A 14984-nucleotide genomic window follows, 5' to 3' on the forward strand; every position below is an offset into this window, starting at 1 on the left:
ATACCCCATTCCGATTATTATAATATAGTATATATATTCTTTCCACTCTGATGTTTTAAATCTTTAAATTGTATATATATTTTTCTTCCTCCAACAATTATTTTATTTTTTTAGAAAAACACAATCCACCTTTTTTTTGCTCATAATATTATTAATCATAATATTTATTTTTGTTTTTGCATTTGAATGCATGTATTATAAAATGAACATGAACAGAGGTGAACCGGACTTATTTTTTTAAAACGAGCCAAATCAAGCCGAGTTCAATAACCGAGACAAAAGTGATGTTCAACCTTGACTCGTTTATAAACGAGGCGAGCCTGAGTCGAACATGAGTTTGTTCACGAACAACCGAGCCGAGTCGAGTTGTCCATTAATACTTCACATACATTTTTCAATCGACCAACCTTAAAGTATAATTTATAATTTTACAAGTTGTATCGAGATCAAATACTATTCTTATCTTATAATAATATATACGAATTCTCACACTCTACACTTGTTTCTTAATCCATATCATTTTATTTTTCAAGACGAGTTTTAGGAATAAATTTAATTTAATTTTAATTTATTGAGACATTTGTGACTTTAGAAATCGTATTTTATTTTTTAAGTCGTCGATGTCAAAATTTTATTATGTTTCAATGTTTTACTTGAATTTGGTTTATGTAAATTACAAGTTATTTAATTGTGTTTATGAAAATATAAAGAATTGGAGATGAATATATCGTGATAAGAATGTTTGATAGTTTCCTTATGAAAAAATTAATTGTTAAATTTAGAAAAATAAATAAAAATTCTAAAATAATTAAATAAGTAATAAATGATAAAAAATAAACTTATAAAAATATTTAAATGATTAGTAAAATTTGTTATTTGTGATATATATAAACTTTATCCAAGTCGAGTCGACTTACCGAGTTCGAGCCAAGCCGAGCAAGGGAGCCGAGTTCGAGCCGAACATACAAAAAACTCAACTCGGCTCCTTTAATTATCCGAACTCATTTTCATGTTCAAGCTCGGCTTCTTTAAGAAAATGAGTTGAGCCGAGTTCACTTAAACGAGCCGATTCCGAGTTTTGTTCACGAACGACTCTATTCATTTGCAATTATTATAAAATGAATACGAAAAAGTTGAGAAGGAACAATTTCGGAGTGGGAAATCTTATATATAAGCTAAGATAATTTAAATAAACAAAAGTCAGAATTTGTTCAAGTTAATCTTCCTCAAATTTGTTATTCTCAGAAGCCGGATGTATTTGGTTGTCTATCTGCACGAATAGGCCCAGAAGCAGTAGAGACAGTTCTGGCAGGTTGGAGAAGTTGATCCTCCGATTCGGCCCTTTTCACTTCTTCAAAATCTATTTCTAAGTCATCATGCAAATAATGGGATGTGAATTTGTAAAATGTGATAGGATATAAATAATCCAGTCCCGTCAAATGAACCTGTCCAACTAAGATTCAGTCACGTTACAATTCAGTCCTGGTTCAGGAGCAGCCCAATCCTACGACCCACAAGCAAGAAATCCCAATATGACGGGACATGTATGGAGCATAATTCATGACTAAGGTCCCCACATAACAATGACAGTTATTGATGGTCAATGATAGGCCAATCAAGACACGTGCATGAAGACTCATGACATACTCTTGCATAATCCTTACATGGACACATGTAAAGTATCCACGAGCGCCAGATATCCTCCGTTCCTGGCAACGAGCGGTCCCGATTGAAGATACCAACCCCTAAATCCTAACCCTTGGACTACAAATAATTCAAGAAAAAGAGGTTTAAGGGTGACTCTTTCATATACACTTTTACACACATACACAACCTCCTTTCATTATATGTCTTTATCATCCAAAAGCGTGTTCTGACTCTCATTCCGAAGGTATTGCGGGGCTTAAACACCCCTCCGGTGTTATTGCGGGGCTTAAACCTGTTTTGTAGACACTTAAAGATAGTTAAACCGCAAGACGAGTCTCGATATGGCGTCGAAAAGACCAGATCGAGTATAAGAGTTATCAAGATTATGCCTTTATTTTAGGAGGGGTTTTTGTCGAATCAAATATATGGAATGCAAAGTCAAAATCAGCAGTCGTGTCAAAGGTGTTTGATGACCGACGAAATCTTTGGCCTATGGCCATACAACTCCCTTCTCAGAGACTTCATCTGATGGCAAACATGCCATACCTACAAGCTTCACCTTCAGCATTTAAGTCTTCAGCATTAAGGTAGAAAGTTGTTGGACACGTGTCAAAGAAGAAAACAATTGATCATCACTGAAATTCTGCTAAGCTTGCCAACTCACTTCTTTATTTTTGAGTCATCCAAGCTATTATTACATAGTTTTGAAAGGTGACAACCGAGCCCGAGGAGATGGCAGCTCCTCCAGAAAAAGGGGGAGAATAAACACAAAGGAGGAGAATTCAAATAAGAGGGACAAGACACAAAAATACCCATATATAAAGAAACCAATACAAACACAGAGGACACTCATCACACCAAAAATAAAAACTGATCCTTACGGACCAAGACAAAAATCAGAATTACAACCATCACTGTTAGATAAAACTTCTTCAATTTGCTTCGTGTTCTTAGTCTCTTTACTATATGCATCGCTTTGTCATTATTAGCTGTGATAGAAATAAAATATAGGTATAAGAGGTTAAAGATCCATATAATAAGTGACAATTCTATACTTATCAAATTAAAAATATACGTAAAAAAGTGTTCAATTTTAATTTTTACCATACACCGCCATAATAATCTATTATCTATCTATTATTTATATAATACCGCAACATGTCATATGAAGGAAACATTTCATTCCAAGATAAAATTACTATAATAACCCAATTTTTAGATTCATATAAGTATTGATCTCTTCACTATGTCGTTACAATGCTCATGTATCTAGATTGTTTTATGTACGGCCTGCACCTCAGTCTCTTCGCTTTTCATTTGATTAATTTTTTAGTTTGATGTGTTTTGCATGTAAGTTTGACTACAATCCCTTCCCAAATTTGAGTGGAGTACATTTTTTAGCATAGTGATGATAGTTTTCAATGTGAAAAACTTGAATATGGATAATGATATTAGTTGCTATTAATTTGGATGGTAAAAATATTATCTTTGCTCTTATGAAATGCACGGTAAAGGTCAGACTTATAGAACAATCTTTGTTCTTTCCACTATTTTAATATGTTATGTCGTCTAATAGTATCACTCGTCTAAAGTATTAATAATTTATCTTCTGATGTATATCTACAGTATATGCATGTTTCTCTTTTCCACGTAGATCTTATAGCTGCTGCTAAAGCACTTAAGTTACACATCTGAGGTAAATCTGAGGTGTTGCTCTGGGAAGGACTTTCTCCTTGGTTATTGTATCTCGATGACAAGAAAACATAGAGTAACGTTACCTAAACCTGGGCCTTATTGCATTTTTACTTTTCTTGGTAAGAGTTATTTTAATGTATTAAACATTATTACATTAGTAAAGATGTTTGGATCATATTGAATATTTTTTGATTGTATGTATCAATACCGATTTAATTTATTTTCATGATAAGTGTTGACAGAGGAATCTGGTAGCAACAAAATTCGAGGTTCGTAGCCGTAAATAAGATCTGTGACGGTGGTTCTTCGTCAGAAAGCGTGAACATTGTTTGGTGGTTGTGATTATTGGTGGCTGAGATTACTTAGGGTTAGTGGTGATTCCTTTGCGCTCTCAATTTCTGACCCCTTGCAATTTGCCTACATATCCCTATTTATAGGTAATCAAGCCAACGTAGCTTTTGGGGAACAAGAAACCTAATAGGCTTAGATCTCTTGTCCCGAGACACAGTAGGAAACCTAGTAAAAATCTTCTTCTACGAGCTTTAGGAATGTCCGCCGATGAGGCTTAACCACAAAGGCCCAAGGCTCGTCCACGGCTTCAAGTCTTCGCGGATAAGGCATCTCCCTGGCCAAGGATAACCTTCCACTAACAGCTGTTTCTCTAGTCCATGGACTCAGGTATAGCCGTGGTTCACCCCAAATATTGGATGCATCCTTGTCCCCCGGATAAGGAGCCCCTACCAGATTTCAGGACAAGTGATCCAAAACTTTTGGGTGCAAAGTGCAAGATACTCCAAAGTCTCCCAACGAGGACACCCGTTGACTACAGAGACAGAGCTCCCAAAGCACACACCAGAATTTACCCCGCAACCTCAATGAGGATACTCATTGACTACAGGAGGAGGCCTTTCATCTAGGCATACCCCTGAAGGTCTCTGACCATGGATACCGTCTTTATGTGGTTGCATTACAGAAAGGAGTTCTTCAATAGTGTACCTGCAACAAATATGTTAGTAATCATAGTCTTCTTCCTCCTTGAAACATCCAAAGCACTCGTCCAAGTAACATTTTAAAATCTACTTCTAGGCCTTCTTACTTAATGTAGGCGCACCCTAACACTTTCATGTGTCAAGGCTATCCCAACAGAGGGCGCGCCCTGCATGCATTGGACGCGCTCTCTTGGTCCAAGCCATTTAGTTGTACAATCCTTGAGGGCGCACCTCAAGGCGTCAGGGCATTCCCAATCCATTCCTTATAGAGGGCGCGCCTTATATCCCTGGTAAAAGTGGGCTTACCTTATCTTTCCTTGATCTTAACAGTAATGCCCTAATTTTATCCAATTGACTCGCTTTTGACCCGAACAATGTTTATACCAAATTTTGGGCATAACAACTACCCCCAAATTCCATATGCTTTTGAAAATGGGATTAGAATTTCTTGTCTCCCTTCATCATCTGTTAGAAAATTTGTATAAACTTATTTTTTCTAACAGGGCGCGTCCTTTGAATTTAAAACGGTTCCTTTATTCTCCGGAATCATGATTGACGTTATTGACAATTGTTAGGGCAAAAACACGCGTTAATATTCATGCAAGTATACGCGTTCGCAAGTAGTATAAGATATAAATCAGATTCGTTCCCACAGAGACTGGTTTAGGTTAAGTTCAATTTATGCACCTATGCAACAATGTATGGTTATCGCTCAATGCTAAGAAAAATAACAAATTGGGTTTTAATTAAACTAAGAGATTATACTAAATAACATTAACTAAGAGAATTGAGGTTAAATTACTATATATGACAAACATGGGATTCTAACTTCATTACTACTTCATTCAATAGCCTTTTCGTTCTTAACCTTAGCATGTGATGGTGATGACACTAATCAGATAACGCGAAATTGATAAACGCCAACTTTCGTTGCACGAGTACTATTCTACCAGACATCCACAAAAGAGATAGAAGCTGAATAGGCACCAATTATATTGAGACCCTATATGTCTATAGAATTTGACAACATAACGGTTTAAACATAAGTTATCTATCTTGATTACATAGGGCAAGTAAAACGGTTAGAGTTACCCACTAATCTTGCATACAATACATGAACCTATGCTAGCATGGAAAGTTCTAAACCTCTATATTCACTTTTGCTTCAATAGAGATTAACACACTATCTTATATGTTAGCTACGCACATAAGACGAATAAGCACAACCAATACTAGGATATCAATCAATCACCACACACCAAGATATCGAAACAAATTAACTATAGAAATCCATAAGTAAATCCGCTAGAATCCCATGACAACGATTATCTCATAATCGAACGCATCGTCACCATGGGTTCCAATGAAAGCATGGTATAAACAAGGTCTTAATAAACTGAATAATAATCAAAGTACAAATAAACGAGATATAGGTTCAACAGGAACGAAAACGAGCATCCAAAGTTACAATTAATTTAAAGAATCACAAGTTGAAAACAAGATCTTCTTTTTCGGAGTTGTTTTGTGCTTCTAGGTCTTCTCCTTGATATCCCAATCTTCCCGGATGATGAAAACCCTTTTTTTAAGTATATATACGCCCCTAGTGGACCTGGACCCTTAAAATCGTCAAATTCCACTAAAAAAAGGCTTTTTCAGCGAAATCAGCGATCAGCCGCGCCTCAGGCGGCCGCCTCAGCTCTCCAGGCGGGCGCCTCAGCTCCCAAGCGGCCGCCCCACATCCCAGGCGGGCGCCTGCAGCCTGTCTGGAAAAATTCTGATGAATCTTGTTCTGGACATAACTTGAGTTCTACTCGTCAAAATTAGGCGATTCAACTGCCCACGCGAAGCTAACGAGATTCTCTACAACTTGACAATGGCCTTGGCTTCCAAATCTGATCACTTTTCATCATATTACCTTTAAAAGCTCATTTGTTCATACATTTGATACCTGAAATGCAATAACACAAAAAAACATCAAAATACCAACAACTTGAGTCCAAAACACCAATTTAAGCTTGTAATGAAGCGTTCCAAGTGGATATAAAATCCACTTATCACACCCCCAACCTTGAATCGATGATTGTCCTCAAGCATAAACAAACTCAAAACTACAAAATAAACCTAATGCATGAATGTAACTACGTGAATGTAACTAAATGATAATGCAATCGATCCCCTCAGAATAACCATAACCAAATGAATAAGCCAATGCCTCTAGGAATGCAATGACTTAAAACAGAGTTCGAATAAACCCCACAAACCAACTCACAAACCAGAAACGTGCGTGTGTGGAATGCTTAACAGATATCTCTCGATACTAGATCAATAACCATAACTTATCTATCATCGAAACAATCAAAAGTTTATAAACAGAATAGACAATAAACGCATTATGACTCACAATACCTCATTTCTACTAGAGTTATAAAAGGATTCACACTATTTTTGAACACATAACAAAGATGCTTATTTGTGAACTTTCACATGAATAAGCTGGATGTCAGCCTGGCTGAACTCCACAACATGTTGAAGACTGCGGAATCGAATTTTCCCTCTAAGAAGAGCTCTGTTCTTCTAATTGGTGAAGGTTCCAATCCTAAGAAAAGGAAGAAGAACCCTTCCAAGAAGAAGAAAGTAGGTGAGAAAAAGCCGGTTCCACCAAAAGCTGAAGACCCCAAGAGCAAAGCTGTTTGCTTTCACTGTAACAAGGTGGGGCACTGGAAAAGGAACTGCAAGGTTTACCTTGCAGAATTGAAGAAGAAGAAGGGTAGTGAGACTACCACTTCTGTTTCAGGTATGTTCATGATTGAAGTGAATATGTCATTAAATTAAATTTCTACTTGGGTATTAAATACCGCCTGTGGTTCTCACATTTGCAATTCGTTGCAGGGACTAAGGAGAAGTAGGACTCTTGAGGAAGAAGAGGTGATTTTACGAATGGGAAATGGAGCAAGAGTTGCTGCTGAAGTTGTAGGATCATTTCATTTACATATGCCTACGGGCAAGACTATTATTTTAAATAATTGTTATTTTGTTCCCTCGATTGTTAGGAATATTATTTCTATTACCATGTTAGACTTGGTTGGATTTTCATTTGTTATTCAGAATAATAAATGTTCAATTCTTAGAGATAACGTTCTTTATGGAAGTGGTATTTTAAATAATGGCCTGTATGTATGTGACGTAGAGCATAATTTACTACAAATTGAACATACTAATAAAAGAAAAAGAGATGATGAAAGTCTCACTTTTTTGTGGCACTACAGACTTGGTCATATTAGTGAAAATAGACTGCGGACATTGCATAAGGAAGGGTTACTTGACCCCTTTGATTTTGAATCATATCCTACATGCGAGTCTTGTCTATTGGGAAAAATGACCAAATCTCCATTTAGTGGACATGGAGAGAGGGCTGCAGATTTGCTAGGATTGGTACACACAGATGTATGTGGACCAATGTCTACGCAAGCCATGGGTGGATTTTCATACTTCATTACTTTCATAGATGATCGATCTAGATTCAGATATGTGTATTTGATGAAACACAAGTCTGAAGCCTTTGAAAAGTTCAAAGAATATAAGAATGAAGTGTAGAAACAAACCAAACATAGTATTAAAACTCTTCGATCAGATCGAGGTGGTGAATACCTGAATGGAGAGTTTCTAGATTATCTCAAAGAAAATGGTATAGTCTCCCAGTGGACTCCTCCATATACTCCACAGTTGAATGGGGTATTTGAAAGGAGAAATCAAACTTTGTTAGACATGGTTCGGTCCATGATGAGCTATGCGGATCTTCCAGTATTCCTGTGGGGTTATGCATTGGAAACCTCAGCATATTTACTGAATAAGGTGCCTTCCAAATCTGTTCCTCAAACTTCATATGAGATATGGAAAGAAAGGAAACCGAGTCTTAAACACGTTAAGATTTGGGGATGTCCAGCTTATGTCAAGAAAGTTGACCCTGATAAGCTGGAATCTCGATCCGTAAAATGTAGTTTTGTGGAATATTCCTAAAGAGACTTTAGGGTATTACTTTTACACCGATCATAGGGTGTTTGTTTCCAGACATGCTACCTTATTGGAAAAGCAGTTTATCCTTGAAGGAAACAGTGGGAGCAAAATTGAACTTGATGAAGTTCAAGAAGCAAAAACTACTACGGTTCAAGTGGAAACACCTGTTCAGACTGAACAACCTTCTGTGGAAAAGCCCATTCATAGGTCAGGGAGAGTGTCTCGCCAACCTGAGAGGTATTATGGCCTTGTCATTGAGAATGACAATGAGTTGTCAATCATTGATGGTGACGACTCTATGACTTATAATGAGGCTATGAGTAGTGTTGACTCAGAGAAATGGAAAAGTGCCATGAAATCTGAAATGGAATCTATGTATACCAACCAAGTATGGACTTTGGTTGAAGCCCCCAAAGTGTGAAGCCTATTGAGTGCAAATGGGTATACAAAAGAAAGATTGGAGCAGATGGCCAGGTGGAGACCTATAAGGTCAGGCTCGTGGTAAAAGGATTTAGACAAAGGCAAGGGATTGACTTTGATTAAACTTTTTCGCCTGTAGCCCTGTTAAAATCAATTCGGATTTTGCTTGCGATTGATGCTTACTATGACTATGAGATCTGGCAAATGGACGTGAAAACGGCCTTCCTCAATGGGAAACTTGAAGAGGAAGTGTATATGACACAGCCAGAGGGTTTTATTTCCAAGGGAAATGAACACCTAGTGTGTAAGCTGCTACGAACCATATATGGTTTAAAGCAAGCTTCTCGTAGATGGAACATCCGTTTTGATGAGACAATCAAAGAGTTTGGTTTTATCAAAAACATAGATGAACCATGTGTCTACAAGAAGGTTAGTGAGAGCGCGGTAACATTTCTTGTATTGTATATGGATGACATACTTCTTATAGGAAATGATATACCGATGCTGCAATCAGTCAAAGTGTGGCTATCAAAGAACTTCACTATGAAGGACTTGGGAGAAGCATCATACATTCTCGGTATGAAGATCTATAGAGATAGATCTAGAAGAATGATAGGTCTTACCCAGGGTACATACATCCAGAAAGTGCTTAAAAGGTTTAGCATGGAAAACTTCAAAAGAGGTCTCATATTGATGAGCCATGGAGTATCCCTTTCCGAAAAGATGTCTCCTAAGACACCTGAGGAAAGAGAGCGTATGAGTAAGATTCCTTATGCTTCAGCAATAGGATCTATCATGTACGCGATGTTATGTACTAGGCCTAATGTTGCTTATTCAATTAGTGTAACGAGCAGATATCAGTCCGATCCAGGTGAAGACCAGTGGAAAGCAGTGAAGAACACCCTTAAGTACTTGCGAAGGACTAAGGATATTTTTCTTATTTTTGGTGGTGGATATGAGTTGAAAATAGATTGTTATACTGACTCTAGTTTTCAATCAGAAAGTGATGATAGCAAATCCATGTCAGGGTGCGTGTTTACTCTGAATGGTGGTGCGATTAGTTGGAAGAGTTCCAAACAATCTACAACCACTGACTCCACAGCGGAAGCAGAATATATAGCTGCAAGTGAGGCTGCAAAAGAAGCCGTTTGGATGAGGAAATTTGTTTCTGAGTTGGGAGTTGTTCCTAGCGTTGAGGAGCCTATTGTGTTGTATTGTGATAACAACGCATCAATAGCACAAGTCAAAGAACCTAGGTCTCATAAAAATTCCAAACATGTTTTGCAACGCTTTCATTTGATTAGAGAAATCATTGAAAGAGGAGATGTCAAGATTGAGAGAGTTGACACACATAACAACGTAGCAGACCCACTCACAAAGTCATTGTCTCAGATTCACTTTGATCGTCATAAAAAGAAGATGGGTATTAGATACCAGGGTGATTGGCTTTAGTTCAAGTGGGAGATTGAAAGTGTTTGTCCTAAATCCAATCATGTATGATGAGTTAGGAAGAACTTTCTTGTATTCCTATTTGATTTCATTGAAATTAATAAAAGACTTGTTTTGGTTTTATTATGGGCTTTATCTATTTTAAGTGTTTTAAATAAGATGCTACATAGTTTAGAGTAAAGCTTCTAGAATTATAATGAGATTGTAATAGTGAGATCTAGAAGATGATAACTATAGACTTAAACAGTTCCTGATCATAGGATAACTAATCGGATGTTAGTGGATCCGCAAAGATTGGTATATACTATGCTTGCTCCCTTCAGGAGGATGTCTGTTCTCATAGGCATTTGTGTGGTGACACTATAGCTAGTATGTAGGTGCTTATTAGGGAATAAGTTCACTGAATATGACTCGATAAGTTGAACAACTAATGGAGATTACTCACGTGTCAATAGTTATTCACTGAGTGATAGTTGTACAAGTGTCCTTAGACTTGAGATCGTTAAAGTTATCTTGTATATAATGAACTGTGCTTTGGTTTAGTCCTTAGTCTCAAGGACATCCATTAGGTCTATTCTGGGCATAGGGATTTGTGTATAGAGATAGTTAACGTCAATAGAGGATTTACCCCTTCCAGTATAGGAAGAGAATATCCTATGTTATTCTTAGTATGCGAGTTCTGGAATCTCTGGCCAGAGTGTATGAAATTAGAAAGGAGTTTCTAATTTGCATTAATATGAGCTTTGCATTATGAATAAGAAATCATATGATTAAATTTGATAGGCCTGACACGAGATCCATGCCTTGTATTTGATCAGGATATTGTAAGGGTAGAAGGAATTCATTGTACGGTAACTAGTCACTGACATGTTCTTGGTATTCTAAGCAGTGAATTCATAATATCCGGATAGTCGCGATATGTTGAGAAGCATCACTCACGATGTAGAATAAATATAATTAATCAGTTAATTATATTTAGTGAATTTTAGTATTCATGTAAATAATTAATAAAAGTTTATTATTATTTATTTCTACTACCGGAATAATATTGAACCTACAGGGTCACACCATAAAAGAATATTTTCTTTGATGAAATAATGAGAGAGAGAATTATTTTCTAAATAGTTTAGAAAAAGAAATAATGATTAAAATAGTTTTAATTATCCTTAAAGCATTTTATAAAGATAAAATGTGGGGCTAATATATATATATAGATATATTATAAAAACCCTAGGAGAGCCTTATAAATAGAATGAGATGGCTCATTCTAAAGGTACACTTGTTTTTGTGAAAAACCTAAGAAGAAGCTAGCCTCCATCTTCTTCCCCTCTCTCTCTCTCCCAAAATTCCATTTTTATAAAAGCTTGGTTTTATAAAAGCTTCATCGAAGAGGATTATTCTTGGCGGATACCGGTAGAGTGCTTCACACACTAAGAAGCAACTGCGAGCAACCATTTTATAAAGCTTCGATTTTTAAGGTATGGTTACGATTCCTCCGCTCCTTTTGATTTATACATTTTTCTATATGTGTGATACATGATTTTTACGGAATAATTATTATATCACACTTCCGCTCATCCGTAAATTCCTTCAAATTATGCATAAACACATACCTTTTTTTTTCTTTTTTTTCTCTTTTTTCTTTTCTTTTTCTTTTTTTTTCAATAATTTCTGAATGAGTGTGTTTCGCTCCATCTCATTCAACCCTAGACTACTCATAAAAATATGAGCCGACTGCCAGCCATTTGAAGCCTAGCCTTACAACAACTAGCAATGAAATCCAAGTTTTTCTCCAGATAAAAAAATCAGTATTTTTACATCATTACGAGAATATCACAAATTCTAAATATAACCAAGTGATTAAATCTCAACAACAAACAAGTATGATCGTGATCTAGATCAAAAGCAACCCTATAAGACTTTGTGAAAATATTTATTTCTGGCATGCAAATCAATTCATTCGGACTTAAAAATCCCTCTATTCGTCATCACCACACTCAAATCAACATCAACTTATCAAATATCATAGTTCATCTTAAGGGATCATGCTAAATATGCATGCAAATGCAACTATATGAAATCACATAAAAATAAACAAATATGTCCTAAATGAATAAATCATGCAAAAATATGAATGAACTACAACTAAACATGCAATATGAATCTATATGAATCTATTTGGAAACACACACTACTAATCCTTACATTATCACCCTCAAACTTAAAATTTTCAATGTCCTCATTGAAGGTAATAATAAGAATTTCAGGCATACCTAGTCGTCGGAAAGATCACCCTCCTCGGGTGGAGGATCAGGTGGCCAATCAACCTCGCCACCAGTGTATAGGAAAATAGTGCCCAAAGCCTGTGTCAAATCTGCAGCAAAACGACGGTGAATGTCGTACATGCCCTTCATACGCCTAATTGCTCGACTGTACTGCTCATCACCAAGACCAAACCTATCAACTATCTGTGGCGCATGAGAAGAACCCTCTGTAGGCATTGGAATATCCGTCCAGCCACTCTCTACATTATCAAAAATATATCCCAATCCCTTATCATGGGGTGCACCTAAGAATGAATAATTCTAGTGATTTGGCATTCCGTTGCGCTCAAGTATGGGAGCTTCTTCAATAGATGGTTCAAAACGCTCCTGAAATTTTTTTTAACTCTGCTAACCCAAGAGAATCGGATTGCAAATCCAACTTTCTCTTCCACGGAGGTGCATTCAAAACCTACATTTGCTCTACTTTAAAGCACTCCTCTTTAGCTGTGGGTAACTTTATTTCCTTGAACACATTAAAAGTGACCTTTTGATCGTGAACCTTCATCGAAAGCTCTCTTTTTTGCACATCGATCATAGTTCGGCCAGTAGCTAAGAATGGTCTTCCCAAGATAATGGGAATCTTCCTGTCTTCCTCAAAATCAAGAATTACAAAGTCAGCAGGGAAGAAGAGTTTATCCACCTTGACCAAGACATCCTCCACTATACCTCGTGGATAAGCGATGGAACGGTCAGCTAGTTGCAATGACATGTATGTTAGTTTCGAATCAGGCAGACCAAGCTTCTTGAAGATAGATAAGGGCATCAGATTGATGCTAGCTCCTAAATCACATAAACACTTGTCGAACGACAAGTTTCTGATGGTGCAAGGAATAGTGAAGCTTCCAGGATCTTTAAGCTTCAGAGGCAACTTCTGTTGCAGCACAACACTGCATTCCTCCGTTAGAGCAACGGTCTCTAAGTCATCGAGCTTCACTTTCCGAGAGAGAATACCTTTCATAAACCTCGCATAGCTAGGCATCTGTTCAAGAACTTCAGAGAAAGGTATGTTGATATGAAGTTTCTTGAACACCACCAAAAACTTCTCAAACTGCTTATCCAGCTTTTTCTTCTGCAGCCTCTAAGGAAAATGAGGTGGAGGATAGATCTGTTTCTCCCCTGTATTACCCTCAGGAGGAGTGTGTTACACAGTAGTCTTCCTTGGTTCCACCTCTACTTCCTTCTGCACTTCTTCTTCATCCACAACTGCATTTTCTAAAACTTGAGATTTTTTAGGCTCTTCGTCTTGCTGAATTTGGGGGCTTGCGACCTTTCCAGACCTTAAGGTGATGGCGTTCACCTGTTCTTCAACTTCCCTTTTCCCTGGATCTGTCTCTGTATCACTAGGAAGCGTTCCTGGTGGTCGATTCAATAAGGCATTAGCAATTTGCCCTATTTGGTTCTCCAGAGTCTTGATAGAAACAACATGGCTTTGGCATATAAGAGCCTGGTTTTTGCACATAAGCCGCAACTCCTCCAATTCAGATTTTTCATTCGAAGATAGACATGCACCATGAGTTTGTTGTTTTGGTGTAATTTGTTGCTGAAAACCAGGAGGGTTGAATAGCTTATTTCAAACCTGCTGGAACGGCTGTTGCATCGCATTCTGATTGTTGCTCCGGCTGAAGTTAGGATGATTCCAGTTGTCAGGATGATACGTGTCTGGAACTGGTTGCTGCGATCTCTGAAAGTTGCTCACAAACTGAGCTGAGTCACTAGATATAGCGCATTTCTCCGTCACATGCGAACCTGCACATAGCTCACAAACACTGGTTATCTGATTAACACCCAAGTTAGCCAGAGAATCGATCTTCATAGACAACTCCTTTAGTTGAGCAGTGATAGCCATAGCTGTATCCACTTCAAGAACTCTTGCTACCTTGCCCTGTGGACATCTCTAGGTTGGATACTGATATTTATTAGCAGTCATCAGTTCAATTAGATCATAAGCTTCCTCATAGCTCTTTGCCCATAATGCTCCGCCTGATGCTGCATCGAGCATGGGTCTGGATTGTGCTCCCAACCCATTATAAAAACAAGTGATGATCATCCAATTAGGAATTCCATGATGAGGACACTTCCTAAGCATCTCCTTGTAGTGCTCCCAAGCTTCACACAAAGATTCTCCCATTTGTTGCGCAAATTGAGTAATAGTGTTTCTGAATGCAGCTGTCTTCGCCATATGGAAGAATTTAGTGAGAAACTTTTGAGCAAGATCTTCCCAAGTAGCAATCGAACCAGCTGGTAGAGAGTGTAACCAGCTCTTAGCCTTGTCCCACAGAGACAATGGGAAAAGTCTCATCTTAATAGCATATTCGGAAACACCATTGAACCTGAAGGTGTCGCAGATCTCTATGAAATCCCTAACGCGTGTATTGCGATCTTCCGTTGGAAAACCCCCAAACTGGACTGACTTCTGTACCCATTGAATTATGCCAAACTTGATCTC

At 37.5% G+C, this 14984-nt stretch overlaps 1 non-coding gene across 1 annotated transcript; it reads left to right on the forward strand.

Annotated features, from left to right (window-relative positions):
* Positions 1–14595: 14595 nt before the first annotated feature.
* LOC141709457 (small nucleolar RNA R71) lies at positions 14596–14702 on the forward strand. The gene has a single exon (XR_012570032.1). It is a non-coding gene; the product is annotated as a small nucleolar RNA R71 (small nucleolar RNA).
* The last annotated feature ends 282 nt before the right edge of the window (positions 14703–14984 follow it).

The sequence above is a fragment of the Apium graveolens genome, chromosome 2, assembly GCF_009905375.1.
Source record: "Apium graveolens cultivar Ventura chromosome 2, ASM990537v1, whole genome shotgun sequence".
In the NCBI taxonomy this organism is placed as follows: domain Eukaryota; kingdom Viridiplantae; phylum Streptophyta; class Magnoliopsida; order Apiales; family Apiaceae; genus Apium; species Apium graveolens.